Below are 23,746 nucleotides of genomic sequence, written 5' to 3'. Positions count from 1 at the left end.
ACAGGCTACAGATTTGTTCAGCTTTTAATTCTCAGGACCCAATTCAATTCTTACTTAAGAGATTCCCTGAAATCGTTAAATTAGTAAAAGGATCAAGATTCAGAATCTTACTGTGTACTTTCCACAAAAATGACTTACTTTCTCAGACAAAGACAACTAAACTATTCTTATCCTGTACCTACATTAAGACATCTGTACTTCAGGAACATGGACTCTGTAGCTTGTAATATTATATAAGTGCTATTATCCATTCCCTTTATCCTAGGCAGGTGGGACATAGCTCTGAAGTCACCATTGCCACCATACCTGGACCTAAACTAGCTCTGTCTCAGACTGATTTTGAACTTAGGAATCTGCCTGCCCTTGTAAGCACAATCTATAAAGTCAACTGGGTGGCCTCTTGCCCTGTTATCACCACTCCCCAAATCTGTTTTATGTCCTTTAATATCTTTCTGACAAGCTGGCTCTTAGTGCGACTGTCTTTCTTTTCTTTTAGGTCTGTGAAGCCCCTCATATAATTCATATTGTATCCTTATATTTTGGATAGTTGAGAAATTATATATTTTTGAATTCATGTTTTCAGAGTTCTTTCCCATAACCTTAAGGGTTATCCTGAAGGTCTCAGCATTAACCACCTTGCACCCTTGCCTCCCAGACTTATGCTATTTCTAATTATCATGGAGTCATTAACCTTGGTAGGGAGAACATTCCCTGATAACCTTGGCAGGTAGAATATTTCCTGAAGGAGGAACATAAAGAAAATTATGTACATTATTATACAAACAAGCCTCATGCCTAGCAAGAGTCAACACATGGAGGGTCATGCCCTGCTGGCTCTGCTCCAGGGATGGGAAGCCATGTCATATGGTCATGCAGGATTCAGTACCAGAAGAGAAAGAAAAAACCATGACTATGGAAGATGTAACTCTATGACCAATCGATCACCAAATTCTAATAACCGACCTAATAATTCTTCTATCTATCTATATTGCCTCCTTTCTATTGTTGGTCAATTTGGATCCATATTAGTTTATTCATAGGCTACAGTGGCAATATGAATTGTCATCTACAAAGTAATATATGTGTGTTGGCACTATTATTGTTGACTATTATTTTAAATACATCTGTTTCTAAGTTTTCATTTGACTTTCAATCACTTTCATCATAGAGTAAAATAATATTGCAACTCTATGAAAATACCCTAGTTTTAGGGCAACAGATAATTTCAAATGCAATCATCTTATGGTATGACTAGAAATGGAGCAAAGGTCCCTAAATTCCAATCAAACAGAATTGTTCTGACATATTCCAGGTAGAGACAGAGTGGATACTTTTGGTGTGAGTCTTCCCTGTAGCAAAATGTTTTCAAACATATTTATTATATGCTCATCAGAGACAGAACAGCCAACCCACTTAGACATGCTACTCCAGTGCTCTAAGACATGTCTCCTGTTATTATTTTGTTTTTCTTAAAATTATTCTCCCTATCTGTTCTATGATTTCAAAGACCCTTAGCATTGTCCCTCATGAATTTCTGATTTTAAAAAGCATAAGCACAAGGCATTGAAGGCAAGTTGTGTAGTGTGTTTTATATATATATATATATATAAATAAATATATATATATATACATATATATATATATATGTACACTATAGCTGTCTTCAGACACACCAGAAGAGGGCATCAGATCTCATTACAGATGGCTGTGAGTCACCATGTGGTTGCTGGGATTTGAATTCAGGACCTCTGGAAGAGCAGTCAGTGCTCTTAACCACCGAGCCATCTCTCCAGCCCCTGTAGTGTGTTCTTAAATACCTTTTACAAAATGACCAAGATGAGAAGATATAGCTATAGGGACAGAAATAGAGAAAGATGAAATTTAGTATCCTCTGGTAACCTTCTCATCCCTGTAACCAATCCCCTAGCTTACATTTAGAATTCTTCTATTTGTCTCAGCACATTACTACTACACCAGTTTAGAAGGTGATTTATTTTTATTTTTTATGTATGAGTGTTTTCCCTGTATGTATGTATATGTGCTATGTGCATTCCTACTGATCTTAGAGGCCAGAAGAGGACACAGGATCCCCTTGAACTAGAATTATCTGTTTGTGAGCTGTCATATACTTGCTGAGGATTGAAGTGGATCTCTTTGGAAAACTTGTATATTCACTGAACCCCTGAGTCATCTCCCCATGCCCTACTGGAACAATGTAGAAAGTGCAATGTTTCTTTGCTGATAATTCTATCAATTCTGCAAAACCTTAACCTGAGTAGAACATAAAAGAATTTGGGCGAATCATGGTTCTAGCCTCTTTTCTTAACAAATCTTATTTTGTATACAGACTCTGGATGGTAATGTCTTAGTCAGGATTACTACTGCTGTGACAAAAAACCATCATCAAAAGCAACTCAAGGAGGAAAAAGTTTATTTGACTTACACTTTCATATCACCATTCACCATACAAAGAAGTTAGGACAGGAACTCAAGCAGGGCAGAAGCCTAGAGGCAGAAGTTGATGCAGAGACCCTGAATGAGTGCTGCTTATATTGGCTTGATCTTCAAGGACTGCTCACTCTGCTTTCTTATAGAGCTAAACCCATAAGCCCATGGGCATCCCCACCCATAGTGGGCTGGGTCCTCCATTCTTTATCACTAATTCAGCAGCAGGTTTGCCTGAAGGCCTATCTTTTGTTTGCTTGATGTTTGGGTTTTTTTGTTGCTATTTGTTTGTTTTTCATAGTGTTTTGTGTGCCCTCCACTCACCCAGGGTTTTTCTGCTTAGTCTTGGCTGCTCTGGAACTCTGTAGACCAGGCTATCCCCCACCCCCTTTTCTCCAATGAGTCTAGCTTGCGCCAAGTTGATATAAAATTAACCAGCACAGTAGATATTCCAAATTACTCCATTTGGCCCATAGGTACTTTGGTTTCTTTTTGCTGCTGCTATCCTACGCACCTCTTCTCAACAGGTGATCATTAGGGTGAATACCGTGGCAGGCACATTGCCCGGATATTCATATTTACCTTTTCTAAGTGTAGGACGTTTCTCTCTTCTGTTTGCTTTCCTTGGCTACACTCAGTTTAGGCATTATTCCCTACAATCCCCCCAGTCCTGTCCCAGACACATTCTTTATCCTTCCCTGTTCCTGTTCAGCAGCATAACATCTTCATCTTCTCAATTATCTTTGTTTTCTTTCCTGACTCCCTTGTTACCTCATAAGATGAGGACTATGCCTTTTTGTTTTTTAAATCTTCACTTCTCAACATCAAAAATATATTCTATATAAAAAGCAAACAGTATCAATCAGAAAATGACTTCATTAAAGTAATAAAAACCAAGGGTTTGAATAAAACGATATTTTATCTCACAGCTAAATAAATCAGATCAAGATAAGTAAGTTTAGGTGTAAATAATGTTTTGGTTCAATAGCTCGATCTATGTTGTTTCAGTTCCTCCTCAGAACATATTTATTTTAAATAATGGATGAATGCTTTATATGGTAAAAGTAAGCATGAGCAAGTCTTTGTAGTCTATGTAATTTGACTAGTGCGATTTCACAGTGCATGGTTCTCACAGGCTCTATCTGCCTGTCGTAGTCCTGTGCCATGGGCAAAGTTGGCTCCTTAAGAATCAGCATTTCCCTACCATGAAGCCATCTAGTAGCTGGCACTGTTCTAAGGACAGATGACTGTGCTGGAAAGGCCTGCTCTGTGTCATACAGTGACAGGTGATCTGGTCATGGGCTTGTATGGAACATGCAAACTGCACAAGAATGACTCAGAGCAGGAAAGGGAATCTCTCGTGTGGTAATGTTGTGGGGAAGGAAAATCAGGAAGAGCAGGCTCCTTTACGCCAAGGCTCGAGGTCTCACTGAACCTGAGCAGGAAGGTCTCAGGGAACTTGTTCTGTAGAGCAGGCAGTCTCAAAGCTCCTAAGGTTCCTCTGCCTCTGCCTCCCAAGTGCTGGGATTGACGGTGTGCAGCAACCACCAAAGTAATAAAAGGGAGCCTGCTGAAGAGCGTGGGGGACCTGGAAATGTTTTCTTTCCTTTCTTCTTCTTTCCTTAGTTTCCTTTGCAATTCATTTTTTTTTATTTTTTGAAGCAGAATTTCATTAGAAAGGCCTAGCCTGGACCTGCTTGTCTCTGCCTCCAGAAAACTGTGTTTAAAGGCATATATGACCATGATCCATCAGCAAGATATTTTTTGGCTACTTGCCTCTTCCTTTGACATGAAATATGTCCTGAGGTGATATCAGTACGCATCAGTTAAAATCATGAAAGTTGGTGAATGAAGTAAGGAATAAAGGGAGAAGAGGGAATAAGGAATTTTTGCCTTAACAGTTTCCTTGAACAAGGACTTTCTGTGGAAGGGGTCATTTGGGAGAGGGTTGAGGACATGCTCTGAAGTTGTTTGACTGTAAGGACTTCCATAGACAAAGGGAAGTGGCCAAGATAATTGGACAGTTTAATTTTAAAAACTGATTGATGGATTGATTGGTTGGTTTAGTGCGTATTGGGGATGTCATGGAGCATAAGAAGAAACCAAAGAACAAGTTATGGGAGTTTGAGTTTGTTCTTTTCTTCTACCATGTAAGTCCCAGGAATCTACCCCAGACAGTCAGGTGTGATGGCCAGCACCTGGACTGTGAGCCACCTCATTGGTTTAGGAAGCCCTGCTTCACCTTTTCATTGGACAAGAGAAATTGAAGTTGACATCATAGGGAGCACAACCAGAAGGGAAAAACTAGTGAGGACGTAGGGCTAGTGTTCTGTTGTTGTAAAAATATAAAAATAAAAAGGAGTAATTATCTTTTACCCCGCTAGGTCTGTACCGCGGTGCTCCAAGATATCTGCTAGGTATCTTGGCGGAAACACATCCCAGCCGCACACTTTCTTACACTCAAACCCTCACATAAAAGAACACACAACAATCTTTGACCCAACTGGTAAGATATAATTGCCCACTTAAACATACAAAGCCCGGTACCATCCATCCCTCGAGAACATTAATAACAACCTGTAAATACACAGAGCAGAATCTTAACATCACCTGCCATCTTGTCCTGCCACAGCTTCTCTCCCTCTCTCCCTCCTGTCTTTTCCTCTTCCTTCAAACTTCTCTCCCGCCCATCCTTCCTTCTCCTCCAATGACAGGCCTCCTTCTATCCTGTACCTGCCCCTCACCAGTTCTTTACAAATTCAATGGAGAGGTGGTTCTGGTGAAGTCACCTGAGTTCTGAGTCCTTGACTAGGCAGCTGTCCTTGGGACAGTGGAATTAGCATCAAAATACAGTAACTTCAGGGCAAACCACAACAGAGTTCCAGTTTCTTTTTTCCTGCCTAAGAACTTTTCCTTAGTAGACACTAGAAAACATGAGTTGCTAGAGGTGTTGAGGGTTTCAAAGATATTTCTGTAAGCCAGAACACTCTGCATGCTTTTAAGTGTGTATCTGTAGAATTGATTTGCTAATCATTTTTTTTATCTTCTGAAGAACATTTAAATGAATATCCCAACAATTGAGGACACCAGTGGAACTCATTGCACTCCAAAAACACCTGTCAAATAAAAAGTTTACAGCTCCCTGGGTTCTTTATCTTATCAGTTTATCGCTAGAGCCTGTCAGTACTGGAAAATATAAGTACTACATGTTTTACATAACTGTTTTCAGATGAATTAATAACACTTGTACTGGGTCAGGTTTCTATCATTTGGAGCCAGAATCCTATTATTCTGGATTATGAGACCTAACTACATGTCTAAATAGGAGCTCCTCCTATTTATGTCACCTGAAGCATGTGACACTCTTCCTCTTGAAGTTTAGAAGCATTAGAACCTCTTGGGGTATTTTCAGAGTTAGATGCTAGAGTTCAGTCTGTTCAGCAAGTGGCTTAGTTGAATGGGTAGATTTTTTGCCTAGCATGCATGAAGCCTTGAGCTTGATATCCAGCACCATACTATAGAAACACAGTATGGTGGCACATGCCTATAAGAAAAACTCTAGAAAAATAGTGGGAGGAGACAGAGTTGATGGTCATCCAACCATAACCATATTGTGAGCTTAAGGCTACCCAGTGCTACCCAACACCTTGTTTCAAAGAACAAATTCACAAACAATAAAAGTAATAGTGGTTGTTAAACTAATTATTGTACTCATAATTATCATATGGCCAATGTCTTCCTCATGTAGGCGGAAAATAGAAGTTTACTTTCTAAAAGAAAGAAGTAAGATGAGGAGTCAAAAGTATTGAGTTCCATTTTTCTGTCACGATTTTTGTTCTATAATTTTAGATAGATGTCTAAAGTTATTAATCTACCCATATTTGTCAAATTGGAGAGCCAGAAAATAACTAGACATAGGTGGTTTGGGCCATCATTTTCTGATTTAAAATTTTATTATTTTACATGAAAAGAACTGATTCAATGTAATCCACATTGTTACTTATTAACAGTTGTGATTAAAATGTTGTTTGGGGAATTTTGATTGCTTCAAAGGCAGTTTAGAGATTTATTTCAATCAAGTATATAATTACCACAATGGTGGAGAGGCATGCAGAATAAAAACTATGCATGGAATTAATTCAGCCACCATGCAATAACTAAATTATTCCCATTCTCAGTGCTATGTTTGTGTTACATAAATATTAAGTGAACAACTGGCTAGATGGCTCAAATAGGTTTGATTGACCACTTAATCATAATAGAATACTCTATAATAATTGAATGGGGTGCAGCTTAGTTTTGGCAGGAAGAAGAGGTCTATTTGCCAATTAAATTGGCTTCTGTTTTATTACTTAACTTATTTTTAAGAGATCTCATTATTTAAGTGGACAAGAAATAACACTTTTCTTATAGTCAATCTAATGTTGACAGCACGTGGTGATTATGCTTGTCAAATGGACAAATGAATTCAATTGGGGCTGTCACTACCTGGAAAAGCAGACAGTTCTCAGGGTTAGGTTTTCGTGAGGTTTTGAGCTACTATTCAACAGCCTACAACTATCATCCAGGCATGAATTGGTCCAGTGCAAATGAGCTATGGGGTTCTAATTGTAGTTTTTGCATATACCAGAGGAAGTGGCCTATTTGGACACTGAGAAATCAAGTATTTGGTTTCTGTTTAGGTTTTGAGCTTTCCTGTACCCTCATCTCCCTCTGGGCCCTCTTTGGCTCTCAATTCTTATGATTCAAGTTGAATAAATATATACACATAGAAAGAGGTGTGGAAAATAGAATGGATTATAGAATAATATGAGGTTCTCTCACACATGAGAATGGACAATGATGATAGGAACCATTCTGGAGGAAAACACTTGTGGGGTGAGAGTAGAACTTTGTGCCAACTCCTGTTTAAGTAGATCTTAAACTTAACAGTTCTGTAGCAGACAGCTTCTAGGAGGACATTTTTCTTGTCAGTTGTCTGACAGGCCCATTCAGATTAACTGTTTTTTATTACTACTTTTATTATTTTACAATCCAGTTGTTGCCCCAATCCCAGTCCTCTCTCCCACAGTTCCTCATCCCATTTCTCCTCCCACCTGTCTCCAAGAGGATGCTCCTTCTCAGGTCTCCCCACTCCCTGAGGCCTCTTAAGAAAGCAGAGAGTACCTGTACTTTCTTTTTCAGCAAGTTTTAACTAGACAGTCATTTTAAGATTGTTAGGACAACTGAGAATATCCAGGCTCCGAGAGTCAGAGCCAGGACTCAGACCTCTTCCTTTTGAGCAGTAATCAAAGTCCTGCAGTTTTAACTCCTGCTTTTACAAGATGATGATTATGGGGGAAGACTCCAAACTCAATGATCTTGAAACCTTTTAATAAATTACTATCTAGTTAGAGCTCCCAAATGAGACACCAGAATCCTCAAGTCCATCGTCTGCCTTCCAAATCTATCACTTTCCTGGCTTCCAGGAATCCCTAAGAATAATTAAAGTTATCTCCTGCTACCTCTTCAGGGAATCTTGATATTAAGCTACAGAAACCCTTTTGTGAATTTTAGTTTTGAAAAACAAACTAAATGACATTGAAGGTTCTCCACATTTTACCTACCCATCTGCAGCTGGTCCTGAGACAAGGGAATATTCCATCTCCCTAAATAAGAAGAGAGAAGTTTGAAAGATAAGACCAAACAAACATCCACAACAGTACTGTCACCACCTCCATAGCCTGTGTTAACACTCGATCAAGGTATTCCTTAAAACTGTCTTTCTTGGTTTCATCTTTTCAAAATTATTTTGGCTAGGGACTGTGAAAATGCCTGGAGTCAGATATCGAAATTTGTGCACCCATATAAAGCTCATTTTAATATTCAGTTATTTTGTTCACACATTACTTCACTAGGTAAGTACTATATGACAATTAGTGAATATGATATTTTAAGAAAGATGGTCCTTTAATAGACCTACTAAGACTAGGTGCAAAGAGACAAATGGATAACAGAAATGTTAAGTGAGTGTACCATGTTGAAGTCATACTGGGCAAAACCAGGACGGGATGTTTCAGGTCCTTCCTCAACTTTCCCTCCTCTTATTCATCTTGCCACAAGGGTTTATGGCTCACTTGCAGAAGAAATCGAATGAACTAAACTGTCAGGATACGAGCAACTAAATTTTACTTGACTGGAGATAATAGGCAACACTATTTCTTAGACACTGAGAGACAGCAAGGAGAGAAGAACCAACTAAAGGCAATCAACGGATAGGCCAGCATGAGAGGCTCTTCCTAACAGCTGTCTTTGTCATCTTCATGCTCCCTGCAGGCTACCTGGTTATGGGTTCTTTTTGCTGCTGTTAGTTTCTGTTTTCTAATACCTTACAGGTCCAAACTTTAGAGAAAAGCATTAAGGTAGGCTCATAAACAACTATGTGGCCTTTAACTTAAAGTTTATAGCATGAAAGACTGAAACCTTAAGCCATCCATTGTGTCCCCAGGTTAAAACACTGTGGATACAATTGATATCTCAAACTGTTCCTGGAACTTCCCATAGGAAGTAGAGTGTGTTTGTCTTATTTCTGTCAGAGAACTCTCATTTGGCTTCTGAGAAGAAATTTGTTAGATTCTAAATAATACACAGAGTCCCCAATATAAAATGCATTTCCAGATAGTTAGAAAATATTTAATTTCATGTGGCATAAATTACTTCCCAAGAGCAAGATGTTCAAGTCTGATTATACTGTGTTCTGACACCAGGCCAACTTTTTTCTTAGATGATGAGAATATATTTTTATTAACATAATGGATCAACATAGTGCTAGAGGCCATGGCAAACACAATTAGACCAAAGCCCACAATTGGGAGAAATGTAGGGCTAGAGTGATGGTATAGTTGCAAAGAATACTTACTACACTTGCAAAAGATCCAAGTTTGGTTCCCAGCACCCCCGTCCAGTGATTAAGTTCTAGGGTATGCAAAGCCCTCTTCCACCCACAGGAGGCACATGCACACATGGAACATACACATAAGAAGTCACATGCATACACATACACATAGATAAAAATAATAAAAATAAATTTATAGGAAGGGACAGTTTTTAAAGTCTAAAAAACTCATACTGCTATTTTCACCTAGATTTCATTTTTCCTAACCCATATGTCACAGATAAAATTGTCTCACTAAAGCCTTCACAGGGCATCCAAACCATACCTTCCTCTCTAGTTAATCTGTAATTAGTGGATAAAAGAGGGACAAGGGGGGACAAACTTGTAAATATGGTTAGGATCCTTAAAATGGACGATTTACCTGAACAAATCCTGAACAAACAGGGAGGGCCATCCTAAACACAGCCATATCTGACCTTTGTAGAGGAGCTGATGAGGGAGGAGCAGGATGGCCACACAAGCCAAGAGTACAGTGACATAGTGAGAAGCCAAGGAACACATTAGCCACCAATACTGAACAGGGAGGAGACTTCCAGAGACTGAATGGCCATGATGCTATTTGATTTTTGTTGAGTAAAATTGATTATGGACTTGTATTCTGCAGAAATACACACACACACACACACACACACACACTATATATATATATATATATATATATATATATATATATATATGCCATTAACTTTGTAAAAATATGTTATAGTATCAATCTCAGCTTTCTGACTCCCAGTGTTAGAAGAAAAATACAATCAGTTGTACAACAATCCTCATGGAGTGAAAATAAAAGCCTCAATCTATTCAAATTAAACAAGCCCACTCCACACAGTAAATTCTAAAATTCTCAAGTGGAATTTCAGATGGGGTACAATAAGTGATACATCAACTTACCAGGACAGTTCTGGAAAACATAGGCCTGACCTTCACCTGGCTTCCTCATCCCTTCCCATTCCTGTTTCATTTCACCATCCTGCCTCCCTCCAACCCATTTTTATTGATTCGTTGTGTATTTCACATTGAGTACTGTAAGCCTACTGATCTTTCCCATCACACTATATCCACTCTCTGCCCGTGCATCCTCCCCACCAAAAGAAAACAAAATATGAAAAGAAAAACAAGACAAAAACAAAAAGCAAATCAAAACAAAAAGCCAACCATGGGAACTGTGGTGTACCACAGTCTGTTCCACAGATTTACTTTTAAATGTTCATTGCAATGAGTCATTGGTCTGACTGGAGGCCTCTGGCTTCGGCTACACCATCAGTACTGGATCCTCACTGGGACTGCTCTTGGATATCCTGTTGTTGCTCTGTATCATGGAGATCCTGCAGCTTTGGTTCTGCAGGACTTGCCTCTTCATTTGTCCCAGCAGTTCACAGATGGGCTAGATTATTGCCCTAGCCCTCTGACCCCAAGTAGGTCCTTGGGGGTAGGGGTTAAAAAGGTGTGGAATGAATGACACAAATTCCAGGAGCCAGATGAAAATCAGAAGCATACTCATTTATTATTATAGTGGAGAAGGCCTTTATACCCTCTACCCACATCCCTTCAGTCAGTAACTGCTTGTCCTGCACAGTTGGCACCAGCCAATTGCCTACTCAGGTCACATGCTCTGTCTTTGTTCATCTTTGGGTGTGTAGAAGTTTCTAAGGTTAGTGAATGTGGAAACAACAGCTGTACATGTGTGGGCCATTGTGGATTTCTAGTCAACAGATGCTGACTCACTCCTCCTACACTAGATGTTAGAGTGGGCCAACTCTCAGCCCTAGGTCTGGACCTGGGTGGTAGCCAAGAGGACCAGACTACCAGCTTTGGCCAGATCTCCTGCCTGCCCTGCATGGCATCCAAGGGGCAGTTTTGGTTCTCCTAAATCCACATCACCAGGACCAGACCTACTACTGCCCAGGAAAGGTACCTGAGAAAGCTATTCTTTCCAGTATTCAAGCCATCAGGACCAGTAGCTCTCTAGCACTGCCCCTTTGAGGGGAAGGACCAGCTCTCCTGAAAGCTACCACCAGAGAAGGGTGGGGCCAGCTCAGCAAAACCCTGGGAAATCAACATTAGCTCCAGGTAGCCTCCCAGGAATGCCCATATGACTTTTGGTGGTCATGGGACATGGACATCCACACAGATCCCTGCTACCGCAGGGCTATGCCATATATGATGCATGGGCTGGATATCATCTTGGCCTCAGGTGACAGGCTACTTATATCAGGTTGTTCATCATTGCCCTCATATCTCCAGTTTTGCCTCTCACTGCACAAACTGCTCCTCTTAGGCTCCTCTCTCTCCACCACGTACTTGCTCACTGTAGTGGTTCCCTTGTGTCAGCTGATAGGCTTCTCTGGCCAAATTCTTTTACGTGTAGACTGTGCTGACCCTTAGTTTCTATCCTTCTAGTCTGCCTTTCTGTAAATAAAACACTAAATCAGTAGCCCAAGTAGAAATCTAGTTTTGTGATTTTTACACCACCCATCTGTTTACTTCATGTTAGATGAAGGATGGTGTTGGAAATTCCTTGTGCAGGCACTTAATTGAGGTGAGGCCCTTTTAGTAGATTAGATCCAAGGTGGTAGGAAAATGTATTAGCATGGCCATTCATGCATTACTTTCTTTGCTGTGGAAGAACGCAGAGTGGTTTTGTATGTTCAGTGATTTTACTTCTGCCATTCTAACCATTTTTATCTCCATTCTAATCTCAAGGACTTTTGCACCCAGCTATCTTTTTAGGTGTTTTTAAAGTCTACATTAGTTTTATGTTTATGATGAGGAAAAAGAAAGTCTTCTCTTCATTTAACAAAATGTCAGGAGACTGGATCGTGTTTTCGGCTAATAATTGAAGAGTGTTTGAAGAACATGAATGCTTTCATATTTCAAGGAGTCAGAGAGATATCAAGATATCTAGGGAATATGAACATATGTGAGTCTCAGGGTGACTGGGCATTGGCTTTTTACCCTGGCATTGTTTCCATTGTCAGATAACAATATATAATTAGGGAAACCATAGAATATAGGACATTAAAGGTCCATGAAGGTTTAAGTAATAACCACACAAAACCTTATGTATGGACTACAACAGAGGAGTTATTCATATGCATAGGCTGTAACTACAATAGTAGTTCATGAAAGCTTTGCTCTGTAGAAGCATCTTTATCACTTAAAATTGCCTTTGAAGACTGACAGCAAATATCAGAGTAACAAGAAATAGATGGAAAATATGTCACATGCTTTTATGTCTAGATGCATGGTAATCTCTGCTCCTCTATATTAGCACTTCCATGGCTAGCAAGGGACTTACTATCAATTTCCTGCAAAGTGTAGGCTGGTACCATGTGATCTAAATGCTTTCCTCATAAATTCCTAAAGCCAGTCCTGGCATAACCTTAGTACTACTGGAGGGGAGATTGTTTCATGATCCTGGGACATATTGCAAACAAACAAACAAAAAAAACTTCAATACTTTCCTCCCTATTATTCATCTCTTTGCAGAATCACGTAGACAATTGAAGAGTGGGCATCAGAACAAGCCAGCAGCTCCCATTGCTACTAACAAATAAAGTTATAATTTTGCAACCTTCACATTGCTTTTCTTCAACTCCAAAATGCAGTTAGGGTGGCTGTAATTATTCCAAATTATAACTGTATAAGGTAAAATTATTTTTGAATGAATGCTATGTAGAATTCTTTGAAACCACAGTAACAATACACACACACCTTTAATGTTGAGGAAGCAATTATATCGCCCAGTAACCTTAAAGGAGACACTGTTATGGGATAAAGTTTTAGATTATCATGATAAAAGTAAAAACAACAAGGGTGGTGTGCTTATTAGCCAAAGAAATCCAAGGTGACCCTGGGCCTGTTCTCTTCCATCACTTCTTCATGACAAGTATCTGTGCCCCAGGAGAGAGCAGCAGGTTCTGTCCTAGACTGTTGAGATCTTGGCAGGTTCTCCTTTGATCTTCTTCTCTTTACCAGGACCAAAGCTCACACCAGTGGGTAATGGGAGAAATGACAGCAAGGTCCTTTAGCAGCTGAGGCTTAAAAAGTGATTCCAGGGACAGTGGGGAAGCCAAGACTTGCTTTCATTAATAAAACCTCAGATCGACACTGAAAAACTCTTCCTGTTTTCTGTTGCTACCACAATGTTAATCAGTGTGATCCATGCATACTTTTTTCCTTTCCTCATTCTCCTTGGTTCTTTTTGGACAGATAAATGAATGAAAAAGGCATAATTCAATACCATGATGTTTTCAAACAGATTTCAGAGATCAGAAAGAGAAAAATAAGAAATTTATCACTTAAACTCGTGGTTTTCAACAAGTGGGTTGTGACCATTCTGAGGTCACATATCAAACATTTGACATATCAGATAATTACATTATGATACATAACAGTAGCAAAAATACAATTATGCAGGAGCAATGAGATACTTTTATGGTTAGGGTTGTCATAACATGAGGAAGGGTCACAACCTTAGAGATGTTAAATATAATGACTTAAACAGGCAAATTTACAATTACAAGAGTTTCCAAGGCCACAGCAACAACAAAACCAGCTTACTTCAAAGAGATAGTTTACTCATATATTTTTGGTTGTGAGCCTAGCATTTAACAGCTGAGCCATCTCTGACAGTATTTTCAACAAATGATGCTTGTTCAACTGGCAGTCAGCATGTAGAAGAATGCAAATTGATCCATTCTTATCTCCTTGTACAAAGCTCAAGTACAAGTAGATCAAGGTACTCCATATAAAACCAGATACACTGAATCTAATAGAAGACAAAGTGGGGATCAGTATCAAACATAGGCATTGGGAAAAATTTCCTGAATAGAGCACCAATGGCTTGTGCTCGAAGATCAAGAATTGACAAATGGGACCACATAACATTGCAAAGCTTCTATAAGGCAAAGGACACTGTCAATAGGACAAAATGGCAACCAACAGATTGGGAAAAGATCTTTATCAATCCTACATCTATAGAGGGCTAATATCCAATATATACAAAGGACTCAAGAATTTAGACAACAGAGGACCAAATAATTAAATTAAAATGGGGTACAGAGTTAAACTAAGAATTCTCAAATGAGGGAGAAGCACCTAAAGAAATGTTCAACATCCTTAGTCATCAGGGAAATGCAAATCAAAACAACCCTGAGATACCACCTTACACCAGTCAGAACGACTAAGATCAGAACTCAGGTGACAGCAGATGCTGGCAAGGATGTGAGAAAAAGGAACACTCCTTTATTGTTGGTGGGATTGCAAGCTGGTACACACCCTATGGAAATCAGTCTGGAAGTTCCTCAGAAAAATGGACATAGTACTACCTGAGGACCCAGCTATACGACTCCTGGGCATGGACTCAAGAGATATTCCATCATATAACAAAGACACGGTGTCCATTATGTTCATCGCAGCCTTATTTATAATAGACAGAAGCTGGAAGGAACCCAGATGCCCTTCAACAGAGGAATGGATACAGAAAATGTGGTACATCTACACAATGGGGTACTACTCAGCTATTAAAGACAATGACTACTTAAAATTCTTACGCAAATGAATGGACTAGAAAATATCATCCTGAGTAAGGTAACCCAGTCACAAAAGAACACACCTGGTAATCACTCACTGATAAGTGAATATTAGCCCAAAAGCTTGGGATACCTAAGAAAAAAAATCACAGACCATATGAAGCTCAAGAAGAAGGAAGACCAAAATGTGGATGCTCCATTCCTTTTTAGAAAGGAGAACAAAATACTCCTGGGAGGAAATACAGGGACAAAGAGTGGAGCAGAGATTGAAGAAAAGGTCATCCAGAGACTGTCCCACCTGTGGATCCAGTCCATGTGCAGCCACCAAACCCAGTCACTATTGCTGATGCCAAGAAGACCTTGCTGACAGGAGCCTGATAAGGATGTCTTCTGAGAGGCTCTGCCAGACCTCTATTGATACAGAAGAAGATACTTGTAGCTAGCCATCAGACTGAATAGGGGACCCCAATGGAGGAGTTAGAGAAAGGATTGTAGGAACTGAAGGGTTTTCAGCTTCGTAGGAAGAAAAACAATATCAACCAACCAAACCCCCTAGAGCTCCCGGAGACTAAACCACCAACTAAAGGGTACATGTGGAGGGACCCAAGGCTCCAGCTGCATATATAGGAGACAATGGCAGTTTCCTACATCAATACGAAGAGAAGCCCTTGGTCCTATGAAGGCTTGTTTCCCCAGTGTAGGGGAATGCCAGGGTAATGAGGTAAGAGTGGGTGGTGGCAGGGGGAGCATTTTCGTAGAATCATGGGATGAAGTGAGGGGGGCAGGAAAGGGGATAACATTTGAAATGTAAATATATAGAATAGCCAATTTTAAAAAAAGATAGTTTACCTTAGAGTTAAATGTGAATAACTATGGTCCAGGAACACAGATTTTAGTTGTCTCAAATATATGCCCCAGTGTGCTAATCGGTTCATGAAGTTTTTACAGCAATGAGTAAAGAAAATCATAAACAGACACTTCTCAAAAAGACACTTGTAGAAACATCAAGTAGCTCCTGGGGGAGCCTGTAAACCTCTGCTATATCTCAGATGCTCTTTTAGCCTTTGGGTTGGTAGAAGCTTGGGGTCTGTGTTTCACACAGAAGTGGACAAGTGGCTGTTTCAGAAGCTAACATAGCCCAAGATAATTTGGCTCTTAATCAATAGCACTCTGGCTCTCTGCCACTGTTGACATGCTACCAGTCAATCAGCCTAGCTGGATGTTTGTCACAGGTGTGAGATTTCATCCTGTGAACTTCGGTTGACAAGATTTGCTTCTTGCAATTATGAAAATGTGTCAAATATGATACAATAATAGATGAAAAATATAACACTTTTGTTTCTTAACCTGAGCAGATCCCAATAATACCAAATATTCGAGTCCATTGGTTTTCAAAATGGAAAAAAAAATGAAACAAAAAGCCCCAGACACCTCTCTTATTTTTTCATTATGAGAGATGGCTTACGGCTGAGAATTACTCTTCACCACATGGCTGAAAGCTATGGTTTGCATCCATTCTTTAAGAGTCCATTTGCTGAAAATTCAGTTGCTACATTCTTCATTGATTGTCTTAGTAAGCATTCTATTGATGTGAAGAGGTACCATGACCATGGCAACTCTCATAAGAGAAAGCATTTAATTGAGGTCTTGTTAATCCATTGTCCATCATAATGTGTGACATGGCAAGAAGCAGGACAGCAAGAAGGCAGGCATGGTGCTGGGAAAGTATCTGAGGGTTTTATATCTGGATATACAAGCAGCAGGAAAAAAAGGAACCTCAAAGCTCAGCTCCAGTGACATACTTCCTCCAATAGGGCCACACCTCCTCCAACAAAGCTACATTTCCTGATCTTTCTCAAATAGAACCACTCCTGAGGACTAAGCATTAAGATATAGGTGCCTATGAGGGACATTCTTATGCAAACTACCCACAATGCTATGAAGCTTTGGGAGGTGATTTGTGTTTGAGTACATCCTGTAGGAAGGGATGCCATGATGAGATAACTGGCTCTATAAGAAGAGAAGTCTATTTCCACCCCTCACTGGGTGGTCCCTTTGTCAATTATGATCTGAGCTGAGAGTGCATTTCTTTGCCCATGTGAAATAAAGTCCTTTTGTTACAATTTCCCTAGTTTATAATATTCTGTCATGGTATCCAGGAAAATAGCTAACACTTAGATAAAACTCGTGAGAAGAGCCTCTTTATTACCATAACAAGACCAGATAACTAGCAGCCAAATTCTTAGCATGCCTCATGAATGAATAATTTCTCCATTTATCTGCAATAGATTCTCTACCACCAGTTATATTCATGACTAAATCTACATTCCCTTCTGTTTCTCGGTTTTGTTGCTGCTTGTTGTCACATGCTCATGGATCAGCTAATATTTCTACTTAATCATTGATGTGAAGTTATCAGTGGGTAGAGAAATTAAACCACATTTAAATAAGTGAACTTTAGCAAATATTTATGAATTTTGAATTGATATTGATTTTTATTTTCCCTCCAAGCACTCGAAGAGGCATAATAACAGAAAGTGTACCATTTAAAGGTGGGGAAGTCTGATCAAAATCTCTGACACTGTGTTGATGTTGAATTCTTATAGTCATATAGAGCAAAAACAATGTATCTCAATTCTGATTTAACTATAATTTCCTTTCCTGTATTAATGTGTCGGACCCTCCTGGGTCCCCTACAGTGTTTGATTCCTGCGAGCCCTGCTGATGCATGTAGAAGCATTTTTATCCTAACAAAGAAATGGCCTGGCCCAGTAGTGACACACATAGGTGGTACACCTAGGCGATAATCTGTTCCTGCCTTTTGTTCTCAGTCTTTTTTTTTTTTTTTATTAACTTGAGTATTTCTTATTTACATTTCCAGTGTTATTCCCTTTCCCGGTTTCTGGGCAAACATCCCCCTAATCCCTCCCCCTCCCCTTCTTTATGGGTGTTTCCTTCCCCATCCTCCCCCCATTGCCGCCCTCCCCCCAACAATCTAGTTCACTGGGGGTTCAGCCTTATCAGGACCCAGAGCTTCCCCTTCCACTGGTGCTCTTACTAGGATATTCATTGCTACCTATGATGTCAGAGTCCAGGGTCAGTTCATGTATAGTCTTTAGGTAGTGGCTTAGTCCCTGGAAGCTCTGGTTGCTTGGCATTGTTGTACATATGGGGTCTCGAGCCGCCCCTTCGAGCTCTTCCAGTCCTTTCTCTGATTCCTTCAACGGGGGTCCTATTCTCAATTCAGTGATTTGCTGCTGGCATACGCCTCTGTATTCTCAATCTTTTGTTCCTGAGGGCATGAGCCAGTTTTCCCACTGTGCTTCCTGGAATTTTCCACCTGGTGAACTTGGGATATGTATTTAGGGAAGAAAGCTAAAGATTTTTCAGTCTCTTGACACGAATGACCTGAGTATGTGTTTTTTTTTTTTTTTTTTTTAAACTCCGCTGGCTTATGTCGGGCTTTCACACCGTGTTGGTACGTAGATTAATGATTTTTATCTTTCACCTGGGGATTCCTTCCCAAATGAATGCATTAGGGATCTTAGTATTTCCTCCAAATATATAATGATAGTTGTTACTAGTAGGTCCTTACAACTATCAAGCACAATAGATTATTTGCTTCTTTTCTAGAAAGAAGTATTGTGGTAAATTTTATAAAATTGACCTGAACCTTTTATCCTGTGCTAGGATTGGCACACGTAGGGGCACATGGCACTGTTCGGTACTTTTATCTTTGTGGCTCCAAGCTGTCCCCACGTACTCTCAGGTCCAGGTGATCTGTGAGCTGTTCCAGCATGGCACCTTGCCATGCTGGTCCCTAGAGTTAGTTCAGGCACTCATGGGGCCATATAGAACTAATCATAACAAATCTCTGGTTAGTATCTCTCCCAATGGCTCTCTACTAGCTGTGAACTCTCTGTTTCCAACTATCTGGTAAAATCAGGGTTCTCCAAGTCCAGCATGGGCTGGTCTATCATGGCTCCCTGGTAAAATCAGGGTTCTCGAAGTCCAGCATGGGCTGGCCTATCATGGCTCCCTGCCACGGACTCTGCTCACACACCCAACAACCCAGTGAAATCAGGACTCAGTAAACTTTAATTTATTAATTAGATTTATATGTTTATTTCTCAATCCACAATACATCCTCACAATAAACCCACAACCAATTGATGGATATAAACCACCCACCTAGATAAGATAAATTTACCTATAGAAATCCATCCCTTAAAAAATATACATAACTTTCTAGGGGTATTTAAGACCACCCAGATCTGGGTCATACTTCTTTGACTCTATCTTAATTCTCCTGTTCCTTATCCTTCTCTCCCACCTTACAAAAGCTTTGTCCCCACCTTATATTTTTACTGGCCAGTCATGGCCTTGACCTTACTTGTGGCAGCCCTCACCTGCATATAGACATCAAACTACAAAGCAGGATGAATGGCAGCCTTGATGGTCATCATTATGAACTGTAAAGTTCCCACCAGCTATATTAAGGACAGGAAGGAAAGGAATAAAATCAAAGCAGATATAGGGCAAGATCTGGATTAATGATAATATATTACAGAGGACAGAAGACCTAAATGCAAAAGAATAGAAAAGTCTATATCGGTGCATATGTATGTATGTAGTACATATGCATGTGTGCATATACACATGTACATTTAGTGTCTACCTCTTAGCTTAAGGATATAATCATTTATTATTTTTAGACAATGTTAATTCCACCAGTTGAGAATAAGATCACTACCATAATTTTGAGCCAAATTTGAAGTAAGCTTAATTAAATATTGGTGATGTTGATGGACTCTGGCCAGCTCCATTTCAGGGTTCCCAGGAAATGGCCATGCGTTGTGTTTTGCAGATCAATTCCAATTAGGAACAAATGTATATCCTTATGTAGTACTTCCTGTTTGCATATATCCAGCATACATCTAGTCAGGGACAGGCATACATTCTGACATATTTCCTGCTCATATACCTTCCACCTACAAATGATCAAGCATACCCAGTGCTGATGGGTCAAGCAAACGTAAGACAAACAAACTTATTATTAACTTCAAGCAGAACTCTTAACCAGTAAGGTTTATTTTTCCTGTTTTGGTCTCACAATAAGTCTACCAGCTTACACTTAAATCCCTCTTTAAATAAACAGATAAAACCATCACATTCACTCTTGCTTAGTAAAAACACAAAGGCAGACTCTAAAGCTCATTAAGACATTTGATTTATTACTGCAAAGTATGCATCCATCAAGTTATCTACTTCCTTCAGTAGTTACAAGTAGAATAAATCTAGTTGCTTAATGATAAAGAACATTAACAAAGAATTTAGGAAATTACTTCAGTTTGTTTTTTTTCTCTTGCTACAAAACAAAACAAAACAAAACAAGAAAACAAAACAAAACAAACCCAAACCAACCACCATGACCACGGCAGCTTATGAAAGAAAGCATTTAATGGGGGCTTGTTTACAGTTGCAGAGGGTGAGTTCACAACCTTCATTGTGGGGAAGAGGGCAGAAGACAGGTAAGATGGTGCTGGAGCAGAAGCGCATGCTCACATCCTGATCTGGTCCTGTACCCAGGCCTGGTGTAGGCTTATAAAACTTCAAAGCCCACCTTCAATGAACTGGGGACTAAGAATTCAAATGTTCAGACTATAAGTTCATTCTGCCCATTTGCTCTTCTATATTTCAAATACCATGTAAGAAATTGAGCTAAATCAAAGATAGCACATTTTATATTTGCTTACAAAAGTATATAAAAATGTCATATTAATAAGAATTAAATATGAATGACTACTATGGCAGAAGACTTTCAAAAAACTGGAATGATTATGATTGACAAAGTGATAGAAAATAATGTTTGGAAACCTAGTTTCTTCATTCTTAATAGAATTCGATTTCACTGAACAGTAGCAGCAAAATGCTGTGTTCCTTAATCCAGAATCATTTCATTGACAAAGATCCCTAAGAAGATAGCATCTTGAATGATGGTTACTAAGTTTTGTGAACAACAATAGGAGAAAATACATGTTCTTCCAGTTGTTCAAGCCTCACTGTTGTGAGTAGAAAGAAACATACCCACACACATCGGTACTTTGGATCACAGGAAAGGTTAGAGCTGGCCAGTAGCTGGCCCCTGGTTCCGATACAGAAAACTGCTGAACTGAAAATACTTTTCAGAGGTCAATGATAATACCCTACCAAGGTAATGCCATTCTAGAACATGGTGTGCTAGTGATTGAATAATAGTCTTTCCTTATAATAAGAAAAATATGAAAAAAACAGACTTTTTTTCCTCATGTGATATATTATATTTGCATCACATTCTTGCTAGGCAACTAGAAGTTTCATGTTTAAGCCATGGGAATGATTTTTATTGATTTTGGAGGATACCCCCATTTCTAGACAAATTTGGTTAGAGGAAATGTAGATGAAGTTGTGCAAGTCTAATTAACAACAAGCATAGTTCTCATCACCCTGCCTGAACCAAGCTGCATGTCTGATGCAGACATACATCACTGATGGCACCACAATGTAACATGAGAAGTGTAAAGTTCTACTCTTTTCTCTTTTGCAAATTTACGTGGTTCATGGTAAATGTGTAAATATTGGCTTGGCAATTATTAATTTATCGCTGCCTAACAATTAATTCTAAAACATAGAAGACTCAGAAAAGTTAGGTGTTGCTAATTTGAGGTTTCAATTGAAAAATGGATTGTGACCACACTCACCTGGAGGATTGGTTGGGTAGAAGATTCACATTCATGCTGATAAGAGATCTCAGCACAATATCTCTCCATGTGCTGTCCTTGTGGTATAACCACTGGCTTCCTTGGGAATGAGTGGTCCTAGAAAGAGAAGAAGAGGAAAGTGATCAGAACAGAAGTCATGGCACCTTTTACATTAGATCTTAAAGGCAGCATACCCTGGTGTCTGCTAATATGCTGATACTGTTATCATATAGAAGGGCTTCTCAGTGCCATATTCAAGGAGATGGTGATCACTAGGGAGCCATCTTGCCGGTTGACTACAAACCAAAATGAGACTGGAGTGGAGACAGTCAAGTTCTTGAATAATTTCTAAAATGGTGATAAGAAGATTTTCTAATATTAAACTAGTAGAATAACTTGAAAGGAAGAAAATGAGAAGAGGGAGGTACACATAAATCTCACATTTATCATTCTAAATCCTTATCGATGTTATTAACCACAAGACAGACACTAAGCAGGAGGAGCTGCAGTTGGATTTTTACTTGTCCTTTTTTCCAGGTGTGAAGGTGAGCTTCCAGATGGAGAGAGATGGAAGGTATACCAGTACCCCTCACCTCAGCCTCAGAACTTTCTACAATTCCGTTCATCTTGCAAAACCTCTCTCAAAGTCTTTATTTTTCTGAATGCTGTAGTACTTGCAAAAGCAGAGTGTGAGTCTCAGTAGCATTTAGATGACTGGGTTATAAAAGAGTAATTAAAGATGTTCTGGGTAAATCGATATGGAGATATAGTGCACAGGTTATTGAATATGAGAAGGGAGGAATTTGTAACAAAATTTAATTACACAGAGGTCAAGAATTTATATTATCTGTGTCAGTCAGGAGGAACGATAAACCTGAGGGAATATGTCAAGGAACCAGTTATTTGAAAGGAAAACGAGAGAAGGGAAAGAAAAGGTTATGGTCACAAAGGTAGTGTGTGTGTGTGTGTGTGTGTGTGTGTGTGTGTGTGTGTGTGTGTGTGTGTGTGTGTAGCCATGTATCTGTAAAGGAGAAATATATAAAATTACACCAGATAGTTAAATAGGTTGAAATTTCACAGGGATGCTTTTAAAAAAAGAAAAAGAATGCTAGAATGTAATTTGTCTAATTTCTTTCTTTTGGAGTCTGATAAACTGAACAGTAACTTAATGGAAGGAGTTGTGTTCACTGAGCATGGAGCCTGAGACACAGACTTCTAAGCAGTTTTGCCATTTAGCAAGTATATGGTATCCAAGAACTTTATTGTCTGCATTTTAGTTATGCATTTTAAATACTACCCATCCCGTATCCATTCCTCGATAAATGAAACATGGTTAACATATGCAAAGGTCATATATCAGGCATGTTTCAGAATGAGAGAGATGAGTGCCTTCGCTCACCTGCTTCTGACTGTAGGAGAGATGTTTGCTGCATTTCTTATTTACCTTTTTCTACAACTTAGAATCTCTTTATGCATTTCTGTGACACAAATTGGGCTATTATGATCCCCTCCCATTCGGCTTATAGATTAATATGGAAAAAGAAACTAATGGTGTGGTATGGGATGAGGGGTGGGATTTCTCTTGGCTTTCTGTTTTATTACCCATCATAAAAAGGTTTTTAATCCATAATTCATAACCAGGAGCAATAACATAAAAATCAATAAGCAAGGAGTTAGGGTCTGTCAGCCTTTGCAAAGAATTTAAGATTTTTTTTTCATTTCTAGTTTAGAAAATGCCATGTGAAGGCTAAATCAATTCAGTCAGCCATGTGATGGTCTTTGCTGTAGAGGCCAAGGGAAAAAGACAGAAATGTGGTCTCCTTAGACTAGGCTAAGACTGGAAAATCCACATGTGAACAAATATTCCTTTTTATTCCTAAGTGGACTGATCTGGTTTTCTCTGTGAGGTGTTAATGTAACATCCTTGCAGAGTTCCAGCTGGTAGCTAATTTTGATGTAGTCACTTCCTTGCAGGGGTGTTTATTATGTCTCCTGGGTCTCAGGAAACCTGGTTTAGAAGCAAAGTCCTGTGATTCAGTTCTAATTCCAACCCTAAGTTGTGTGGTGACTTAATCAGCACCCCTACCATCACC

Source organism: Rattus norvegicus, chromosome 9 (genome assembly GCF_021556685.1).
Source record: "Rattus norvegicus strain SHRSP/BbbUtx chromosome 9, alternate assembly SHRSP_T2T, whole genome shotgun sequence".
NCBI lineage: Eukaryota > Metazoa > Chordata > Mammalia > Rodentia > Muridae > Rattus > Rattus norvegicus.
Note: the sequence above shows the minus strand (reverse complement) of the source record.